The following is a 19,166-nucleotide window of genomic DNA, read 5'->3' on the forward strand; positions in this document are numbered from 1 at the left end:
GGACTTATTTTGCCCTGTCTATTGTGTTCCCTTAAAAAACCCCACAGTATCTTGATTACTGTGACCTCTAGTAAGCTTTGAAATCAAGTATTATTTTGATTGGGATTTTATTGAATCCATAGACCAGGGTGAAGAGAATGGACATCATGTCAATATTGAGTCTTCTAAACCACGAACATAGAATATTTATTTAATTTCAACTTTTCTTTTTTAACCAGCGCTTTGTAGTTTTCCACTTACGCATTCTGTGATACTGTTGGACTGTCACCTAATATTTCCTTGTGGGGGTGTTACTGTAAATGGTACCTCCTGAGATTAAATCACTTCATCTACTTGGACTTTTCTTCTCTGTATCATCCCTACACTCACTACTATAAAGGGTAAAAAGAAAAAAATGACGATATATGTAAACTGGAAATTTCTAAACAAATATAAGAAAAATTAAACTCATTCTCCTTCACATAAGTGTAAATAAACTAAACTCCAGAGCAATTAAGTCTTATGACAAAATTTCATCAGGGACATGGAACAACTCAGAGTGCACAGAGCAGAATCAAAACTGAAACAAAACTGGCCGAGAGGAAGATCCACAGAGGGAGATAAGAAGGCAGTCAGGAGTAGACGGACTACACGGACTACACCAGATACGGAATGAGGAGCTGCTGACTGTCTGACCAGGACAAAGGAAGAAAAAATTAGCACAGAAGTTTCTAGAAGTTCATCGGATCGGTAGATGGGGTGGAATAAAATAGAGAATTGGAAGGACACAAGTGCAGTAGGGCCTTGACAAGAATTTTAGAGCAAGAGAGGAACTTAAGAATAACCTATTCTAATGCCCTCATTTTCTATACTTTCTAGGTTATTCTTATCAGCAAAAATTCATAGATATGGCCCCACCCACTTTACCCCCCTTGCAACGGCAATTGAGCCATACATTTTTGCTTAGACAGTTCTGTTTTTGACCCCGAATGTTTCTGTATGTTAAGGGAGGTGGTGGCGGAGGAATAAAAGGCAGAGTTTAAAAGAGTAAGAGAAGCAATCAGTGAGACCTCACTTCAAGTCTAAAACGGCCCTTGGACTTAACTATGGGAATTCTGAGGATATCTTTCGTCCTTTTGTTCTTACGTCCTTTGCATGTCCAGCAATTATTTAGTTTATCTGCATATATTCTATTTCCTAAATAAGGAAACTAGAAGGCTGACAGTAGACCTAGGCAAGGCTGAAGAACACTTTCCTGTGCCATTCAGAATTGAAGGCCACGTCTGGTTCCAGAGAAAGCACAGTTAGAATCATTTAAAATCCCAGGAAGTGGCTGTGTGGCAGAGTTTGGCATTTACATTTTGAACTGCTTAATCATTCCTTTTATAGACTAGCTGAAGGTTACTCTGTCTCCCTGGCATTTTCTTATGTCTCAGCTGCTTTCCTCTGTCATCCAGGGCTCAGTTTCAAGGTTGAAATACATTATGATAATCACAGACAACCAAAGGCATCCTCATTCCGAACTCTTCATAACTTCATGCTTTCCCCATCAATTTCACTTCAGTTAAAAGGCCAGTTAAAGGAAGAACGTATGAATAAATCTGAGCTTACAGTTCTACCACCGCCATTACCTCACAGGATAAGCGTTTTTATTAAATCTGCCATCTTCACACCACATTACACATTAAGAGAACGGCATGTACAGAAACATCTTCAGAAATTAAGTGGTTCCACTTTAGAAAGTGGAACATTCTGAAGCAGCGAGTCTACATGCTTTACCTAAATAAATTATTTTATGCATCCCACCTTAGATATTTTTGTTATTTCATATTTCTTCAATCATTTCTCTTCCAAAGCCATTGAAGAAAAATAACAAACACAGACATCAATTATTTTTGCTTACTAAACCACCGGTAGCCTTTCTGCGTGTGCTTCAGAAACCATGCCAAGCCACGCTCCAGGCTGCTGCATACAGTAACGGTCACGCACACACCACAACAGCCTTGAGCCAGAGCTTGTCCGAGGGCACAAAGAAGGCACTGCACACGATGACTGGTAAATTATCTTAAACACGCATCAGCAATCCAAACTTTTTTAACTTCTGATGTTGACATTTTTCCAGATTTGGGGTTTTTCAGAACAAAGTGTCTTTAGAGTCTCAGTAGATCACAAAGGCAAGAGCAGCATAAGTAACTGACAAACACTGGGTGAATAAGATGGATTCGGGACAAACTGGCTTTCCTTTGCCTTGGACAAACGACCCTTATCTGTAACACCCTTCCTGCTTCAGGAGCTCTTATGCTAACTGCTTCTTCTGGGTTTCCATTGCGCACACATTCTTCTCTGTCAGAACATTTCAACCAGACTAGAACTCCTCTTTCCTTGTTCGCCCTTATAGGCTGAGTCCCGGCTGCCAACTGGATTATGTCTGTTTGCTTTCGCATGCACTTCCCCTTCTCAACAGAAGGGGAGCAATCAGGAAAGGAACTGGCAAAGAGCCACGGAGTACTGGAAAAGGAACTCCTGCTCACTTTGATTCTTCTCTTAAACTATGTGCCTACAAGGCTGGAATAGTTAGTTCATAAATATTTAGTTTGGACAACTTGGTTTTCACGTTGAGTTTTAGCTCTCCTAATTCTTAAGTGTTAGGAACATACTACTTGCTTAATAAGCATGAATAAAGAGTGAATAAAAAGTTAACAAATACAAGGATTAAGATGGCACAATTTAACTTGTTCAGGTATACTAAAGGTATTCAGCAGAACGAATGTTTTAAAATGTCTCTTTCGGAGTATTTGGCGTGGTGGTTAAGATGCTGGCTAGCAGGCCTGCATCCCACGTATGAGTGCCTGGGTTCAATACCACCTCCAGCTCCTGACTCCAGCTCCCTGCTAGTGTGGGCCCTGGGAAGGCAGCAGTGATGGCTCAGGTAAGTGGGTCCCTGCACTTTCCTGGGAGACCTACACTGAGTGCCCAGATCCCAGCTTTGCTCCATCCCCAGCCTGGCTATTGTTGGCATTCAGAGTGAACCAGTGGAGGGGACCTCTCCGTCTGCCCCTCAAATAAAAAAACAAGAGAACAAAGTAAAATAAATAATAAAATGGCTATTTTAGTACAAGTTCTCATCTCATGAAGTCTGAAGTATTGGGAAGAACACCAGCAGGATCAGACAACCCCTGGGTGACTTGATCTCTCTGAGCCTCCATGCCCTCATTCATACAACTGGAATCAACCTACAGCGTTGCTACAGAAAGATTAACGGTAATGTGGGAGAAGCTTCTATTAGCAGTAGGTGCTTGATAAATATATCAATTTATGGCAATATGATGTGACTTGTTCCTTACAGGAACTTCAGATTTAATAGAGATAAACCCTTTTTCCTCCTTGTTTCATGTTCAATATACCCTTCATTTATATTTCAGGCCCTCCTAATCACATTCCAGTTAATAAATTTCAGTTATGTATGCTTCTCCCAAATATAAGTGTCATTACAAATTCTATTAGGAGGAAAGCCTTCCATACTTTAACAGTAGAGAAAAATCAGTTTTGATATTTCATTGCTTTTCTGAAGTCCTAGAAGAGTAATAATATTTATGGCACTGAGCACTGAGGTTTACGAAGCAGTAAATAGCTTTTGTGGCTGATTAAACATCTCTGTTTCATTTCACATACCCTAGTACCATAGGCATTACCCCTTAATTAAATGCTTATTTATGTTACACAAGGACTTTTTCTGGTCCTGCACCTTTCAACAAATGTTACAATGAGGGAGAAGGGGGAAAAAAGCTGAATTATTAGAGATGATGTTATTAATATTGAAACTTTTGTTGAAAGTTTTGGGTCAACAAGATGACAGCATGCAAAACTTTACTGTTTAAAATCAAAGCTCAAAAATAAATCCAGAAAAATCTTTGGAAAGATGTCAATTCCACTTGAAATGTTTGAGTTTTAGAAGTACAAGTAATGGCTGGCACCGTGGCTCACTTGGCTAATCTGCCTGCAGTGCTGGCACCCCGGGTTCTAGTCCCGGGTGGGGCGCCGGGTTCTAGCCTGGTTGCTCCTCTTCCAGTCCAGCTCTCTGCTGTGGCCTGGGAAGGCAGTGAAGGATGGCCCAAGTGCTTGGGTCTCTGCACCCGCATGGGAGACTGGGAGGAAGCACCTGGCTCCTGGCTTCGGATTGGCACAGCACCGGCCGTAGCGGCCATTTGGGGAGTGAACCAACAGAAGGAAGACCTTTCTCTTTCTCGCTGTCTATAAACTCTGTCTCTCTCTCTCTCTCTCACTATCTAACTCTGCCTGGCAAATAAATAAATAAACTAAAAAAAAAAAAAAAAAAGAAGTACAAGTAAAACCATAGACATCGGTTTCTTTTCCAATTTTTGTTGGAAATAATTAATTATAAAGTCATTTTATAATTTTGATTTGACATTAATGTTAGGTTTCAAATGGCAAATGATCAGAGGGACAGAGTTACTGTCATTACCACAGATGAGTGTGTCTCCTCACATTTATGGGGATTTTATCCCAGAATAAGATCAAGGAAAAGTTAAAGGAGAAACCCTAGAAACCCCTGACAAATTATCCTCAGGCTTTGCAGTTCACAGAAAGTGCAGCTGCCACCGCCACTTTAATTCTCCCAATTCAGGGAGCAAGTGGTAAATCTGAGCCTCCACGCATACAGCAGAGTGACACACAGGGCTGTCACGGCTGGAACTCCTGGCAGAAGGTACGTTTTCCAGCAAGGGAGACCCCAACCACCACACCCCTCCCCCACAAAACAAAACAAAACAAAACACCTTAAAAGCGCCAGAAAAATAAAATCTACATGTCATGGAATGACAAAATGTTGAACACTGAGCAGCTGACTGCAGACTGAAGGTGAGAGTGACATGCACACGTAACAGTGTCATAAAGTAAAGGACGTGTCCTAGAGCAGATCAATCATCCCCATACCAGTTTCTATGGCCCAAATACCCTCTCTCCCCACATTCTATTTAATCCACTAAAAAAGACTGGACTAGCAGCTTTCTTTGATACGTGAGCTAAATACCAAAAAGGATTTCTTGGGTTCTCTCAATGAATTTACTTTTGTGAATCTTTTATTTGTCATGCAACCTACTAACATATTATTTATACAATCTTTATTATTTACACTAATGGAAGGGGACATAGTAGTGAATAATCCAAAACATTAAAAAAATCTGAATTTTTATACATTGAAATACGATGATCAAAGAACTTTAAGGCATGATACATGAGAAACTGGAGCTATTTATTCTTCCTGGAGAAAAACTACTTGGGGAGGATATGGTGGCAGTCTTCAAATATGTGAGCTGTCATTCCACAGCATGCTAAGAAATAAAACAGAGGCCGGCGCTGTGGCAAGTAGGTTAAGCCATAGCCTGAGACGCTGGCATCCCACATGGGAACTGGTTCAAGTACCGGTGGCTCCACTTCCAATCCAGCTCCCTGCTAACATACCTGGGAAAGCAAGTGGAAGATGGGCCAAGTGCCCAGGTCCCTGAACCCAAGTTGGAGAACTGGAAGAAACTGAGCTCCTGGCTTCAGATCAGCCCAGCTCTGGCCATTACAGTCATTTGGGGAGTGAACCAGCAGATGGAAGATCTTTCTGTCTGTCTATCTCTCTCCCTCTCCCTCTGCCTTTCTAATAAATAAATAAATCTTGAAGAAAAAAAAAAAAAGAACTAAAACCAGTGCATGGAAGTGGTAAGAAGACAGGGTTCAGCGCACTAAATATATAGAAGAGAATCTTTTAAAAATGTTTTTTAAAGATTTTATTTATTTGAAACACACAGTTACAGAGAGAGGTAGAGCCAGAGAGAGAGGTCTTCCATCGGTGGTTCATTCCCCAGTTGATCGCAACAGCCAGAGCTGAACTGATCTGAAGCCAGGAGCTTCTTCTGGGTCTCCCACGTGAGTGCAGGGGTCCAAGGACTTGGGCCATCTTCCACTGCTTTCCCAGGCCACAGCAGAGAGCTGGATTGGAAGTGGAGCAGCTGGGACTCAAACCAGCACCCATGGGATGCCGGCACTGCAGGCGGCGGCTTTAACCCACTGTGCCACAGCGCCAGCCCCAGAAGACAATCTCGTGTGTGGGTGGCAAAGAACACTCTGAAAGCAAGTAACACTGAAGAAATGTGGTTAGACTAAAACTAAGTGGCTCTAAGCTTCTTCCATCCCTCATGTCCATGACTTTGTAATTTATGTCTCAACTTAGGACAAAATATGGATGTTTCCCAGGAGTTCACAAAGTCATACCAAAGTTCTAACAACTCTTAAGGTTTGAGTCCTTGAACTACTCCTTTTACAAATCCTTATGTTCTTAGCGGGGCCTTAGCACTCATTTAAGCAGAGCTTATATTACTCAGAACTTTTCTGAATGGAGCAAAATTGCTTTCCCTGCAGGTTATTAAAAATACTGCAAAGAAATGAAAACTAAAAACTGGAGAGAAAAATGGGTTAGGCTACATAAAAAGGGTTCAGCACAAAGGAACCTAGGGTGCTGATGAGATCTGTTGACCATAAGGCCCAGACAGGGTGAGAATCTAATGGGATGATGAAACAAGTGGCTGTGTAGGAGGAAAGGCCTCTATGAGGGTGTATGCAGTAATGCTACTTTCTACCAGACAGACGGCGCATTTAAGATGCCCACACCCATGCTACAGCATCGGAGATCCACACTCGGCCCTACGTCCTGACTCAAACCACCTGATGGCACACACCCTGGGAGGCAGCAGTGATGGCTCAACGAAAACCGGTTGCTGTCACCCACATAAGAGACCTGGACTGAGTTCTGAGCTCTGCCTTCTGGGCATCTAGGGGGTGAACCAGAGGATGGGAGCTTTCTCTGCCCATCTGTCTCTTTGCCTCTCAAATAAATACACTTAAAATAAACAAAGGGTGTATAACCAGTGTTAAAAATTAAATGAACTATGTGCTCTTCAACTGACTCAAGTATGCATATAGCTTTATGAAAAGACAGGGAGGGAAAACTTATAGAACAAAGAAACCTGGCCTAGACTGGGCTGGGGATACGTGAGGAAGTGTTCAAAGCTGAAGGACAAAATCTAACTGATCAGTGTTTCAGCCATGTGCATAAGGAACACGTGCAAAGGCCCTGGGGTGAGGGGGAGCACCGTATGCTCAAAGAACTAAAAGAAGAAAATGGAGGCTTCACATCCCAGATCCAGCTAAGTTTTAACCTCTAGCCTTAGGAACTCTTAGGAAACCAAAGAACATTTATTTGAGTCAGAAAGAGAGAGAAGAGAGAGGCAGGCAGAGACTGAAACACAGAGATCTGCCATCTGCTGATGTTCTCTCCAAACTTCCACAACAGCCAGGGCTGGGCGAGGCCAACGCTGGGAACTGGAAACTCACTCCAGGTCTCTCATGTGGGGCAGGGGCTCCACCTGCGTCACTATTTGCTGCCTCCCGGGGTGCACATCAGCAATCAGCTGGAATTATGAGCAGAATCGGGACTGGAACTCAGGCACTCTGATATGGGATATGGGCTTTCCAACCAGCGTCTTAAGTACTAAGACAAACGCCTGCCCCAACGAATGGCTTTAAAGCGCAGGGCCACGACGACCAAGATCTGGCTTTGAAAAGATCACTACACACAAGTTAAAGAATAGATTTGACAAATCATCAAACTAGGAGTAGACAGACCATGAAATAAATTATTATGACAGTGGCCTAGAACAGAGCGGTGGTAATGGAGGTGGAAGTAGAATTCCAGAACATTTCCAACGTGATCCCCGCCAGAATCACCTAACAGAGGCTGGACGCAGGAGTCTCCAGAGGGAAGGGGGAGAGCGGTAAGGTCTTCCCAAAGACCAGCTCTGAGTTCTTAAAAGACTAAAAGGCACTGGGCCTAAGAACACTGGAAGGAACGTTCTGAGATAAACAAAGACATTCCAAAAGAAAAACAGAAGCTGTTCTAAGTTTGAGATGCAGCTGCGGTGTATCTGGAGGGGTATCTGTGTGTGTGTAGGGCACTGGCATGAAATGGAGCTCAAGAGCCAGGCAGGGTCAGGGTCTGAGAGGCTTTCAAGAGAAAAAAACTAAACTTCACACCGGAGACTACGCACAGCCAATATATAATTTTCCTGAAGGAAAGAAACAAGATTTCAACCTGCCTTTTAGAAAGACTGCTTACTCAGTGGTGTGGAGAGATGACGACTGGGAAGGGAGACTAAGTCTGAAAACTCTATGATCTTATTTATTTGAAAGTCAGAGTTATAGAGAGGGAGAGAGAGGGAAAGAGAGAGATCTTCCATCTACTGGGTCACTCCTGAAGTGACCGCAATGGCCATGGCTGAGCCAGGCTGAGCCAGGAGCCAGCAGCTGCATCTGGGTCTCCCACATGGGTGGTAGCTGCTCAGTGGGGCCATCTTCCACTGCTTTTCCCAGGCTACTAGCAGCAAGCTGGATTGGAAGTGCAGCAGCCGGGACTGAAAACAGCACCTGAATGGGTGCGGGTGGAGGCTTTACTGGCTACGCCACAATGCTGGCCCCAAAGCTGTATGATATATGAGACACATACATGGGGGTCAGAACTGGCGGAGGAGCAAGGAAATGAAGAAATTGGGTCGGGGCCTGCGCTGTGGCACAGCGGACAATGCCACTGCCTGAGATATCAGCGGCCCAGATGAGCAACAATTTGAGTCCCAGCTGCTCCACTTCCGATTCAGCTCCCTGTTAATGTGCCTGGGAAAGCAGCAGTGATGGCCCAAGTGCTTGGGCCCCTGCATCCACCTGGGAGACCAGGAAAAGCTCCTGGTTCCTGGCTTCAGCCTGGCCCGGCCCTGGTATTGCAGCCATTTGGGAAGTGAACCAGTGAATGGGAGATCTCTCTCTCTCTCCCTCTCTCTCTCTAACTCTGCCTTTCAAATAAATAAAATACGTCTTTAAAAAGAAAGAAAATGGGACACAAAGTGTTTACGAGATAGGAAAAAAAGGAGTGGTTACCAAATGGATGTGATGAGTTCAGGTTTCTGCTTGGAACTGGTCAACAGAAAAATCTGCTAATGCAGAGAGTGCAAGAAGAGAAGTGGTTAAAGTGACACTTCAGGTAACTGTGACCTAGAAAAGACAAATAGCACTACATCTCATTTTTAATTATGTAAGGAGTCTTCATGAAGTTCATGAAATGCATATTATGAAAACAAATCATGGGCTTCAAAAAACTTTTGTGCCAAAATAAACATTTTAATTCCATTTCCCCACATTTTTAAAAGATTTATTTATTTATTTGAAAGACAGAGTTAGAGAGAGACAGAAGGACAGACAGAGATAGAGAGATCTTCCATCTCCTGGTTCACTCTCTAAATGGCTGCAATGGCTGGAGCTGGGCTGATCTGAAGCCAGGATCTAGGAGCTTCTTCTGAGTTTCCCACATAGGTGCAGGGCCCAAATACTTGGGCCCTCCTCCACAGCTTTTCCAGGCACATTAGCAGGGAGCTGGATCGGAAGTGGAGCAGCCAAGACTCAAATGGGCACCTGTATGGGCTGTCGGTGTGGCAGGGGTGCCGGTGTGGCAGGCAGCAGCTTTACCCATTATGCCACGATGCCAGCCCCAACCCCTACAAACATTTTAAAGTCCCCTTGTAGTTAGGCATGTGATTACCCAAATCTGCAAACCACTTTAAACGTGGGTTCAGAGGAAAGGGAATAACACTGATGGAGTCCCCCTGTTTGTTCATTCATTCGCCTCTTGCTGCCTCGACTGGCTTATTTGAAAGGCAGAGTACTAGGGAGGGGAGACTTTGTCTTGACTGTTGAGGAGCAGTTCCCCGCCCCCTCCCCCCACAATTTGTTGAACTCCTTACTTAGTATAGAGTTAATCTTCTGTGTATAAAGTAAATTGAAAGTAGATCTCAGTAAAAAATAAGACCGGGAATAGGAGAGGGAGGAGGAGAGGAGCGGGAGTGTGTGTGCGAGGGCGGGTATGGTGGGACGAATCACTGCGTTCCTAAAGTTGTATTTAGGAAATGCATGAAGTCTGTGTTCCTGAAATGAAAGGTTTCTCTGGGAAAAAGAAAGGGATAGACAGCCGAAAGAGATCTTCCAGCCGTGGTTCACCGTCCCCCAAATGGCTGAAACAACCCGGCCTGAGCCGACCTGAAACCAGGAGCCAGGACCTCCATCCTGACCTCCCAGCTGAATGCCGGGAGCCCGAAGTATTGATCCATGTTCCCGGGAGCACCCGCAGGGAGCTGGATGGCAAGCTGGCAGCATCCGCGGTGACTGGTCCACTGTACCACAGGCCCGCCCCAGCAGGATTCCCCTCTTCACGCTCCAGCTTGCTGAGTCCTACACCAGGCGGCCTCAGCAATCCTTTGTAAATAAATGAATAATAATTCTGCAAACCAAATTGATAACTGAATTGTGTGCTGAGTCGCAACTAGAGAAAAGCCAAGGAACAGTAGTTTCCAGGGGTGGGCGACCTTTTTTTGCCAAGGGCCATGTGGATATTTATGACATCATTGTGGGTCACACAAAATTCTTTTTTTTACAATTTATTTATTTACTTCTATTTATTTGAAAAGCAGAGTGATAGAGAGAGAGAGAGATCTTCCATCCACTGGTTCACTCCCTAAATACCCACAATAGCCAGGGCTGGACCAAGACAAAGCCAGAGCCTACAACTCCATCCAGGTCTCCCATACGAGTGGCAGCACTCAGCCACTTGAACCAGCAGCACTGCCTCCTAGCGTGCTCATTAGCAGGAAGCAGATCAGAAATGGAGGTGGGACTTGATCCCAGGCACTCCAATAGAGGATGCAGGTATCCCAACCTTCTACGCCAGAATGTGCACTCTAGGTTGTGATATTTGATTACAGAAAGAGTCCTCCCCCACAGACTCACACGCACATCACCCTGGACAGTACTGTGTCCCGGGGCCAACCCTGCCTGAGGCACATCTAAAGGAGAAAGAAGGGAAAGATAGGTTGTTAGAAATGTATTCCTCAGGGCCCGCACCACGGCTCACTTGGCTAATCCGCCTGCGGTGCCAGCACCCTGGGTTCTAGTCCCGGTCAGGGTGCCAGATTCTGTCCCGGTTGCTCCTCTTCCAGTCCAGCTCTCTGCTGTGGCCCGGGAAGGCAGTGGAGGATGGCCCAAGTGCTTGGGCTCTGCACCTGTGTGGGAGACCAGGAGGAAGCACCTGGCTCCTGGCCATTTGGGGGGTGAACCAACAGAAGGAAGACCTTTCTTTCTGTCTTTCCCTCTCTCTGTAAATCTCTCTCTCAAATAAATAAATAAATAAATAATTTTTTAAAAATGCACTTTTCATGAAGCTACATAACGTATGTATGACATGGCAGAATTTTTATCTGGTTTATCAGAAATCTTAATAAACGGAATAAAAACCTGAACTAAAAGGTAACACCCAGACCTGGGTTTCTAACACCATTCTTCAATAAAAGGAAGCAGGATTCCTGGAGGAAGGCCTACGACAGGAAGTACATAGGAGAAGCCTGGAGTGTCTCAGAGTGCCAGAAATAAGGAAACGCTTAAAAATATGCACACCTAGCCGGCACCGCGGCTCACTAGGCTAATCCTCCGCCTTGCGGCGCCAGCATACCGGGTTCTAGTCCCGGTCGGGGTACCAATCCTGTCCCGGTTGCCCCTCTTCCAGGCCAGCTCTCTGCTGTGGCCAGGGAGTGCAGTGGAGGATGGCCCAAGTGCTTGGGCCCTGCACCCCATGGGAGACCAGGAGAAGCACCTGGCTCCTGCCATTGGAACAGCGCGGTGCGCCAGCCGCAGCGCGCCAACCGCGGCGGCCATTGGAGGGTGAACCAACGGCAAAAGGAAGACCTTTCTCTCTGTCTCTCTCTCACTGTCCACTCTGCCTGTCAAAAATTAAAAAAAAAAAATATGCACACCTACAATCTTGTGGATGGGGTAAGCCAAGGGAGCCCAGAAGGCAAATTAACAGCTCCCAGTGGCCAAAGTTAGAAGAAGCTGAGCCAAATGATAAAGGAGAAGGGGATTAAAACCCCAAAGTATAAAGTAAATCTCCATTTTTGGATAAGGCGTGCAGCTTGGATGGAGGACTAACCCTTACCATTCTGTATCACAGGACAGTGACAGTTGACAGCAACGAGTCACACATCTCAAAATAGGTACTAGAAGGTACTTTGTTCACAACACAAAGAAATGACAAACGTTTGAGGTGATGGATATGTCAATTACCCTGATCTGATGGATCACTGTACAGATTGTATAAAAATATGCTTCTATGTCACTGAAAACAAATTCAGTCTTTAAAAATAAATCTCCATGAATCCATTCCAATATAAGTGAGTAAGCAAATAAACGGGAGAGAGCAGACAAATCTGTGGGGAAAAATTCCAACTGCTTTATTCACTTCCTCAAGGAAGCACACCCTAACTCCCAGTGTTTAAGAGCAGGCTGTGTGTGGAGACTCCCTTTTCCAGAGCCGTGTGTGGGAAGAGGGTGGGAGGCAGGTGACTAACTTGACAGTGGAAAAGCCTCACAGAAACCGCCGCAGCTGCTGATCTAGGTTAGAATCAACAGTGATGTCATGTCGACAGAACGCGTTCCCGATAAGATATCAAGGATGAGAACGGCACTGTACCTCTCTGGTCTTCCTGCCAAAAGCTCACATCCCCAGTCTAGTGGTGAGAAGAACATCAGATGAGCCCCAGCAGACATTCTACAAACCATCAAATTTGTCAAGGACATCAAGTCAAAGAAATATTTGAGACGTGGTCACAGTCAAGAGGAGCATCAAGAGACCTGAAAAGTGAATGCAGTGTGGGATCCTGGAACAGGGAAAAGGATACAGGTGAAAACTAGGCAATGTGAATCAGCTATGGGCTTCAGCTAACACTAATGTACCACACTACTGTCGGATGCTAGTAACAGGAAACCATGTGTGTGTTAGGGAAGGCCGTAAGAGAATTCTCTGTATTCACCTTCTCAAAGTTTCTGCAAACCTAAAGCTGCTCTTCAAAGGTCTATTTTATTTAAAAAATCAATAGCTATCTGTTTTATCAGCACTATATTAATACTTGGAGATTTTTGTCAATTTTTCTGTCAGTTTCATTTTCCTTTATGAGTATGTGTATTCATATAGACAACAAGTTTATGGTTTTTCTTTTTATTTAAATGATAAGTACATATTACCTGTAGGAAATAGAGACAAAACAGAGTTTAAAAATCTTCTGTAATGCTACCACCGCCCACCAGTGAAGATTCTGGTCACCCTGACACAGAGCCATCCAGCTGTGTACGTGGGCAGCTACTCAGCTGCGCCCTGCTCTGGCTTCACCCATCCTGTACCCACACAGACACCCTAAGATTTCACCTCCAGAGTCCCTTCTCTGGGGATCCTCCCTGGCTCCTAGAGTGGGGCAGGTGTCCCTGACGGCCACTGTACACCTCCCTCTATCGCACTGCTCTTTCTTGGTGCTTACTGCATTTCAGTCAAATCATCAATTAATCCCCATTAATGTCTGTCTACCAACTGTCATGTAGGCTCCTTTCTTACTCATCACAGGTCCCCAGCCTGGTACCTTCAACAGCAGGCATTCAGCGAACAGTGAGGAACAGATGAGTAAAGGCTGCGTGTACACAGTGAGGTAATGGCACAGCTACTGAAGACACACACTTAGCTACAGGAAAATGCGCAAGAAGATATCTTAGCAAAATACCAAAATGCATAAACAATGTGCACAGCAAATTCCACTTTTTTGTTTCAATAATAACAAAAAGTTTGTGTGCAGAAACACAAATAGAATATTAGTTAAACAGTTCATAGTAGCTGACTTTGGATAGGAGATTTGAGGAGGCATTTACTTTCTAGTGAACATAATTCTACTGTTTTCATTTTTAATGTGTACATACTACATTTAGAAAAACAGATAAAATATATATTCACCATGGAAAAATTATAAAGACAAGTTCTTTAGGAAAAAATCTTATTGTCAAACCTCAGTATATCAGATACAACCACAGTATACAACATTTTAGTATATTTCCTTTCATTATTTTTATTTGTTTATTTTCATTCTATTTGAGACACAGAGAGATCTTCCATCTGCTGATCCAGTCCACAAATACCTACAACAGTCAGGGCTGAGCCAGGCCAAAGCCAGGAGCCCAGAACTCAATCTGGGTCCCCCACTTGGGTGGCAGGGACCTGAGCACTGGGGTCAGAACTCGCTGCCTCCCAGGGTGCATCAGCCGGAAGCTGGGATCAGAAGTGGAGCTGGAACTTGAGCAGCTACTCTGAGTAGGCATCCCAGGCAGCCTTTTAACCACTGTGTGGTTTTTTTTTTTTTTAAGAATTTATTTATTTATTTGAGAGGCAGAGTTACAGGCAGAGAAAGGGAGAGACAGAGAGAAAGGTCTTCCATCCACTGGTCCACTCCCCAAATGGCCGCAACAGTCAGAGCTGAGCCAATCCAAAGCCAGGAGCCAGGAGCTTCTTCCAGGTCTCCCACTTGGGTGCAGGGGCTCAAGCACTTCGGCCATCTTCCACTGCTTTCCTAGGTGCATTTAGCAGAGAGCTGGATCAGAAGAGGAGCAGCTTGGACATGAACCGGCACTCATAGAGGATGCCAGCACCACAGGGGAAGGCTTGGACTACTATACCATAGCACCAGGCCCAATCACCGTACCAAGAACATGCCTCTGCATACTTCCTTCAAGTTTGTACCTTATTCACTTTTGTTTGACATAATAAAGAAAATTCCATATTTTGACTCTTATGTTTCATTTCATCCTCACCATCGTCCTCTCAGGTAGACAACCCTAGGCTACAGAAGTGGCACAATGGGACTGAATGAAAAGCACATGGTCCCCGGACTGGATAGAAATAGAAGAGTAGGGCCAACTGGCTCTCAGTCCTCCACTCTCCCTTAGCCTATCAGCTCAGCAACAAGCTCTCAGAGTTAAGATACTGTATGTACTGTATAACACGTGAATTCAAATTAAATACCACAACAAGTTTAAATTAGTCACTTTCATAATATTGCATGTGTTCACAAAGTTAGGCAAATGTTTACTGTGGCCTTAAGAAGCAGAGGCAAGCATTTGGCACAGAAGTTAAGACACCAATCGCGAAGTCCACATTCCATATTGGAGTGCCTGAGTTCAATTCCAGTCCCTGCCAACATGCGCCTTTGGGGGCAGCAGTTGATGACTCCATGAGAGAACCAGACTGAGTAACAAGCTCCCAGCTTCAGTCTGACCCAGCTCCAGGTGTTTGCAAGCATTTGGGGAAGGAATGATTGGATACAGTCAACCAGCCAATCAATTCCCCCGTGCCTCCGCCACCTGGCCTTTGAGAAAGCAGACTAACTACTGATGGAATGGAACAGCTCAGACAGATCTCAAGGGAACTGTGCTGGATGAAAAACACCCATCTGAAAGGCTAACCAGACTATGATTCCACCTACACAGCATTCTTCAAATGACAAAATTTCAGAAACGGGGCCTGCGCCGTGGCGCACTAGGTTAATCCTCCACCTGTGGCACTGGCATCCCATGTGGACGCTGCTTCTAGTCCCACTTGCTCCCCTTCCAGTCTAGCTCTCTGCTGTGGCCCGGGAGGGCAGTGGAGGATGGCCCAGGTGCCTGGGCCCCTGCACCAGCATGGGAGACCAGGAGGAGGCTCCTGGCTCCTGGCTTAGGATCAGCGCAGCTCCGGCCGTTGCGGCCATTTGGGGAGTGAACCAGTAGAGGGAAGACCTTTCTCTCTGTCTCTCTCTCACTGTCTGTAACTCTACCTGTCAAATAAAAAAATAAATAAAAAATCTAAAAAAAAATTTCAGAAACGTAGAGATTAGTTGTGAGGATTAGGATGACTATAAAGGGGTAGCATTCAATGGCCTGGGAAAGCAGTAGAAGATGGCCCAAGTCCTTGGACCCCTGTACCCACGTGGAAGACCTGGAAGAAGCTCCTGGCTTCTGGCTCTGGAGCAGCTCAGCTCTGGCTGTTGCAGCCATTTGGGGAGTGAACCAGTGGAATGGAAGACCTCTCTCTCTGCCTCTCCTTCTCTCTGTGTTAACTCTGACTTTCAGATAAATAAAATAATTCCTAAAAAGGGAGGGGGGTAGCATGCAGATTTTTGTGGGTATGAAGTAGTTCTGGATCTTACTATGAGGCAGTTAGACAAATCTACACATATGAATCGCTCAGACACAGAAACGGAGAGAAAGAGAAATGCACATGAAACTGATGAAATTGGAATGGGTTTGTGGATTATGCCAGTGTCAATTTCATGCCTTTACTATTTCAAGATGGTTTTTAAACATGTGATGACTGGGGGAAGCTGGTTGAAGAGTACATATGACCTCTCTTAACTGTTTCGGCAACTTTCTATGAATGTTTAACTATTTTTTTAAACATTTATTTGAAAGGCAGAGCTACAAAGAGCAAGAGTGAGACAGATCTTCCACCTGTTGGTTCATTCCCCAAATGGCTGCAATGACCAGGGTTGGACCAGACTGAAGTCAGGAACCTGGAACTCCATCCAAGTCTCCCAAGAGGGTGCAGAGGGCCAAGAACATGGGCCTTGCTCCACTGCTTTCCCAGGTGCATAAGCAGGGAGCTGGATTGGAAGTGGAGCAGTGGGGACTTGAACTGACACTCAAAGGGGATGGCGGGATTGCAGGTGGTAGCTTAACCCTCTGTGCCACAATATTGGCTCCATAAAAGTTTTTTTTTTTTTAAACAGGCAAGAAAGACAAGATAAATCATACAAAAATCTTATCACCCTTGCCAGAAATGCCTTAAATTATGATTTTGTGAATGTTTGATACATTTGGTACTAATGGGGTAGGAAGGAAAACGACACTGCAGGGAGAATTTGTCATGGTGTCGCCCAGCCACACAGTGTAACCCTGGACAGGTAGCAAGCTGCTCAGTAGAGGTATCTGAGTGGAGAGGATGGCTTACTGAAGGAAGATACGGTAAGAACGACTCATACGATTTCACAGGTGGGACCTATTCAAAGGCTCCTTTATGAATTTAATAAACATGGCATAAGCAACACAAAACCTACTCCCTCTCTTTCCAACTGTCAATCTCACAGACAGTGTAGGTCACACTACTCCTTCCCAGACGTCCCCGACAAGCCTCCCGCTGTCAACAAGCACTTTGGGCGGTAGGATTTGCCTTGCTGGACTAGAGCCCACCAACACAGTGCCCAGTATTCTGGTAAAGACTCCTTAGATGACACAAGTGTAACCCTTAACTCGAGAGGGAAGCTCTGCCAATTCTGCACTAGACCAGGATGCAGACCCTAACAGGCCTGGAGAAGAGTGCCTCCGGCCGCAAGAGCCACGTAACTGCTGCAACTTGGAAACTTAGTAGCTACTCTGATCCACTGACCTAGCAGCACTTTATCACTCCAAATAAATTCAATGTACCTTTAACCTTACTCCCTCAGAAAAGGTGGGACATTATTCCTGGTTTATAAGAAGGTAGAATTCTGGCAAATGGAAGGTAAGCAATAATTTGCCAGAAATATATAGTCTTAAAGTTCAAAAAGAACAAAATTGTAGAAGAAAACTCATATAGAATGAAAAATTAGTGTATAGTGATGAACCAACGATTAATCACTGAGTGTGAGTCCTCCTAGCACCTCTTTATTCCGTGACGTCACTGCTGATAAAAGAAGCCCTAACCTTAGTCTCTCTATTCCCTTGTGTTGTGCCACTAAGAGAAATTATTTACTATAATAAAATCCAAACCACTTGGATAACCAGTCTATCCCACTGTACTATAGTTATTTGTATATAGCTGTCTGTATATAAAAGAATACCAAGAATAAAGCACTCTTCGCACATTTTTTTATCCCTAGTGTTGAGCATGATGCTTGCACACAGGAGACCCTAGGGGATTGGCTGATGAAAACTTTTAGGGGTGGACACCTGGTGCAGCAGTTAAGATGCTGCTTGTAGGGCCGGCGCTGTGGCGTAGTGGGTAAAGCCACTGCCTACAGTGCCAGCATGCCATATGGGTGCCGGTTCAAGTCCTGGCTGCTCCAACTTCAATCGAGCTCTCTGCTACGGTCTGGGAAAGCAGCACAAGATGACCTGAGTCCTTGGGCCCCTGCACCCATGTGGGAAGACCCAGAAGAAGCTCCTGGTTCCTGGCTTCGGACTGGTGCAGCTCCGGCCGTTGTGGCCAACTGGGGAGTGAACAAGCAGATGGAAGACCTCTCTCTCTCTCTCTGCCTCTACTTTTCTCTCTGTGTAACTCTGACTTTCAAATAAATAAAATAAATCTTTAAAAAAAAAAAAGATGCTGCTTGTGAGGCCCACATCACATATCAGAGTACCTGGGTTCAAGTCCCAGCTCTACTTCCATAGCCAGCTTCTTGCTAATATACACTTTGGGAGGCAGCAGGTGACTGTAGCTGGGTCCCTGCCACCTACTTGGCAGAACCGGATTCAATTCCTAGCGCTTGGTTTTAGACTGGCCCAGCTCTGGCTATTCTAGGCATTTGGAGAGTGAGACATTTGGAGAGTGAATGAGTGGGTTGAAGATCTTCATGTATCTATCTGTCTGTCCCTCTCTCTGTGGCTGCTTTTCAAAAATATTTTTAATTTAATAATCAAAGGCAAACATATAGCACAGCAATTAAAAGTTTGCCTGCAATGCCTACGTCCCCTAACAGAGTTCCTGGTTTGAGTCCCAGTTACTCACCTCTGATCCAGCTTCCTGCTAATGCTCACCCTGGAAGGGAACAGGTGATGGCTAAAGTACCTGGGTTCCTGCCATCCATGTGGGAGACCTGGATGGAATCTCAGGCTCCTTGCTCAGCCTCACCCAGTGCTAGCTGTTGCAGGCATGTGGGTAAAGAACAAGCAGGTGGAAGAGCTCTCTCCATCAGTTCGTCTTACTTTCAAATAAAATGAAAATAAATAGAAGAGCCAATAAGAAAACAAAAAATGGCTCATTAAGATGAACTTTTATACATTTTTAAAATCTTAAAATGCTTTTCATTAGAAAGAATTTTAATAATCTCTGAAAAACCCTCTAGAAACAATTTCACTGTCTACTAGAATTTTATTTCTAAATTTTTCTTGACAAAATATAATACAGTATCAAAACCAAAAACTTCTGCTCTGCCTGTATGGTTTACTGCTTTTGATCCCTGGGAGTTAAATGACATTTACATCAG

At 44.6% G+C, this 19,166-nt stretch overlaps 1 protein-coding gene across 7 annotated transcripts in view; it reads right to left on the reverse strand.

Moving 5' to 3' along the window:
* Positions 1-19,166, reverse strand: part of PEAK1 (pseudopodium enriched atypical kinase 1) — a 351,733-nt gene that overhangs the window by 209,875 nt on the left and 122,692 nt on the right. The gene's annotated exons all lie outside the window — the stretch shown is intronic.

Source organism: Lepus europaeus, chromosome 11 (genome assembly GCF_033115175.1).
Source record: "Lepus europaeus isolate LE1 chromosome 11, mLepTim1.pri, whole genome shotgun sequence".
NCBI lineage: Eukaryota > Metazoa > Chordata > Mammalia > Lagomorpha > Leporidae > Lepus > Lepus europaeus.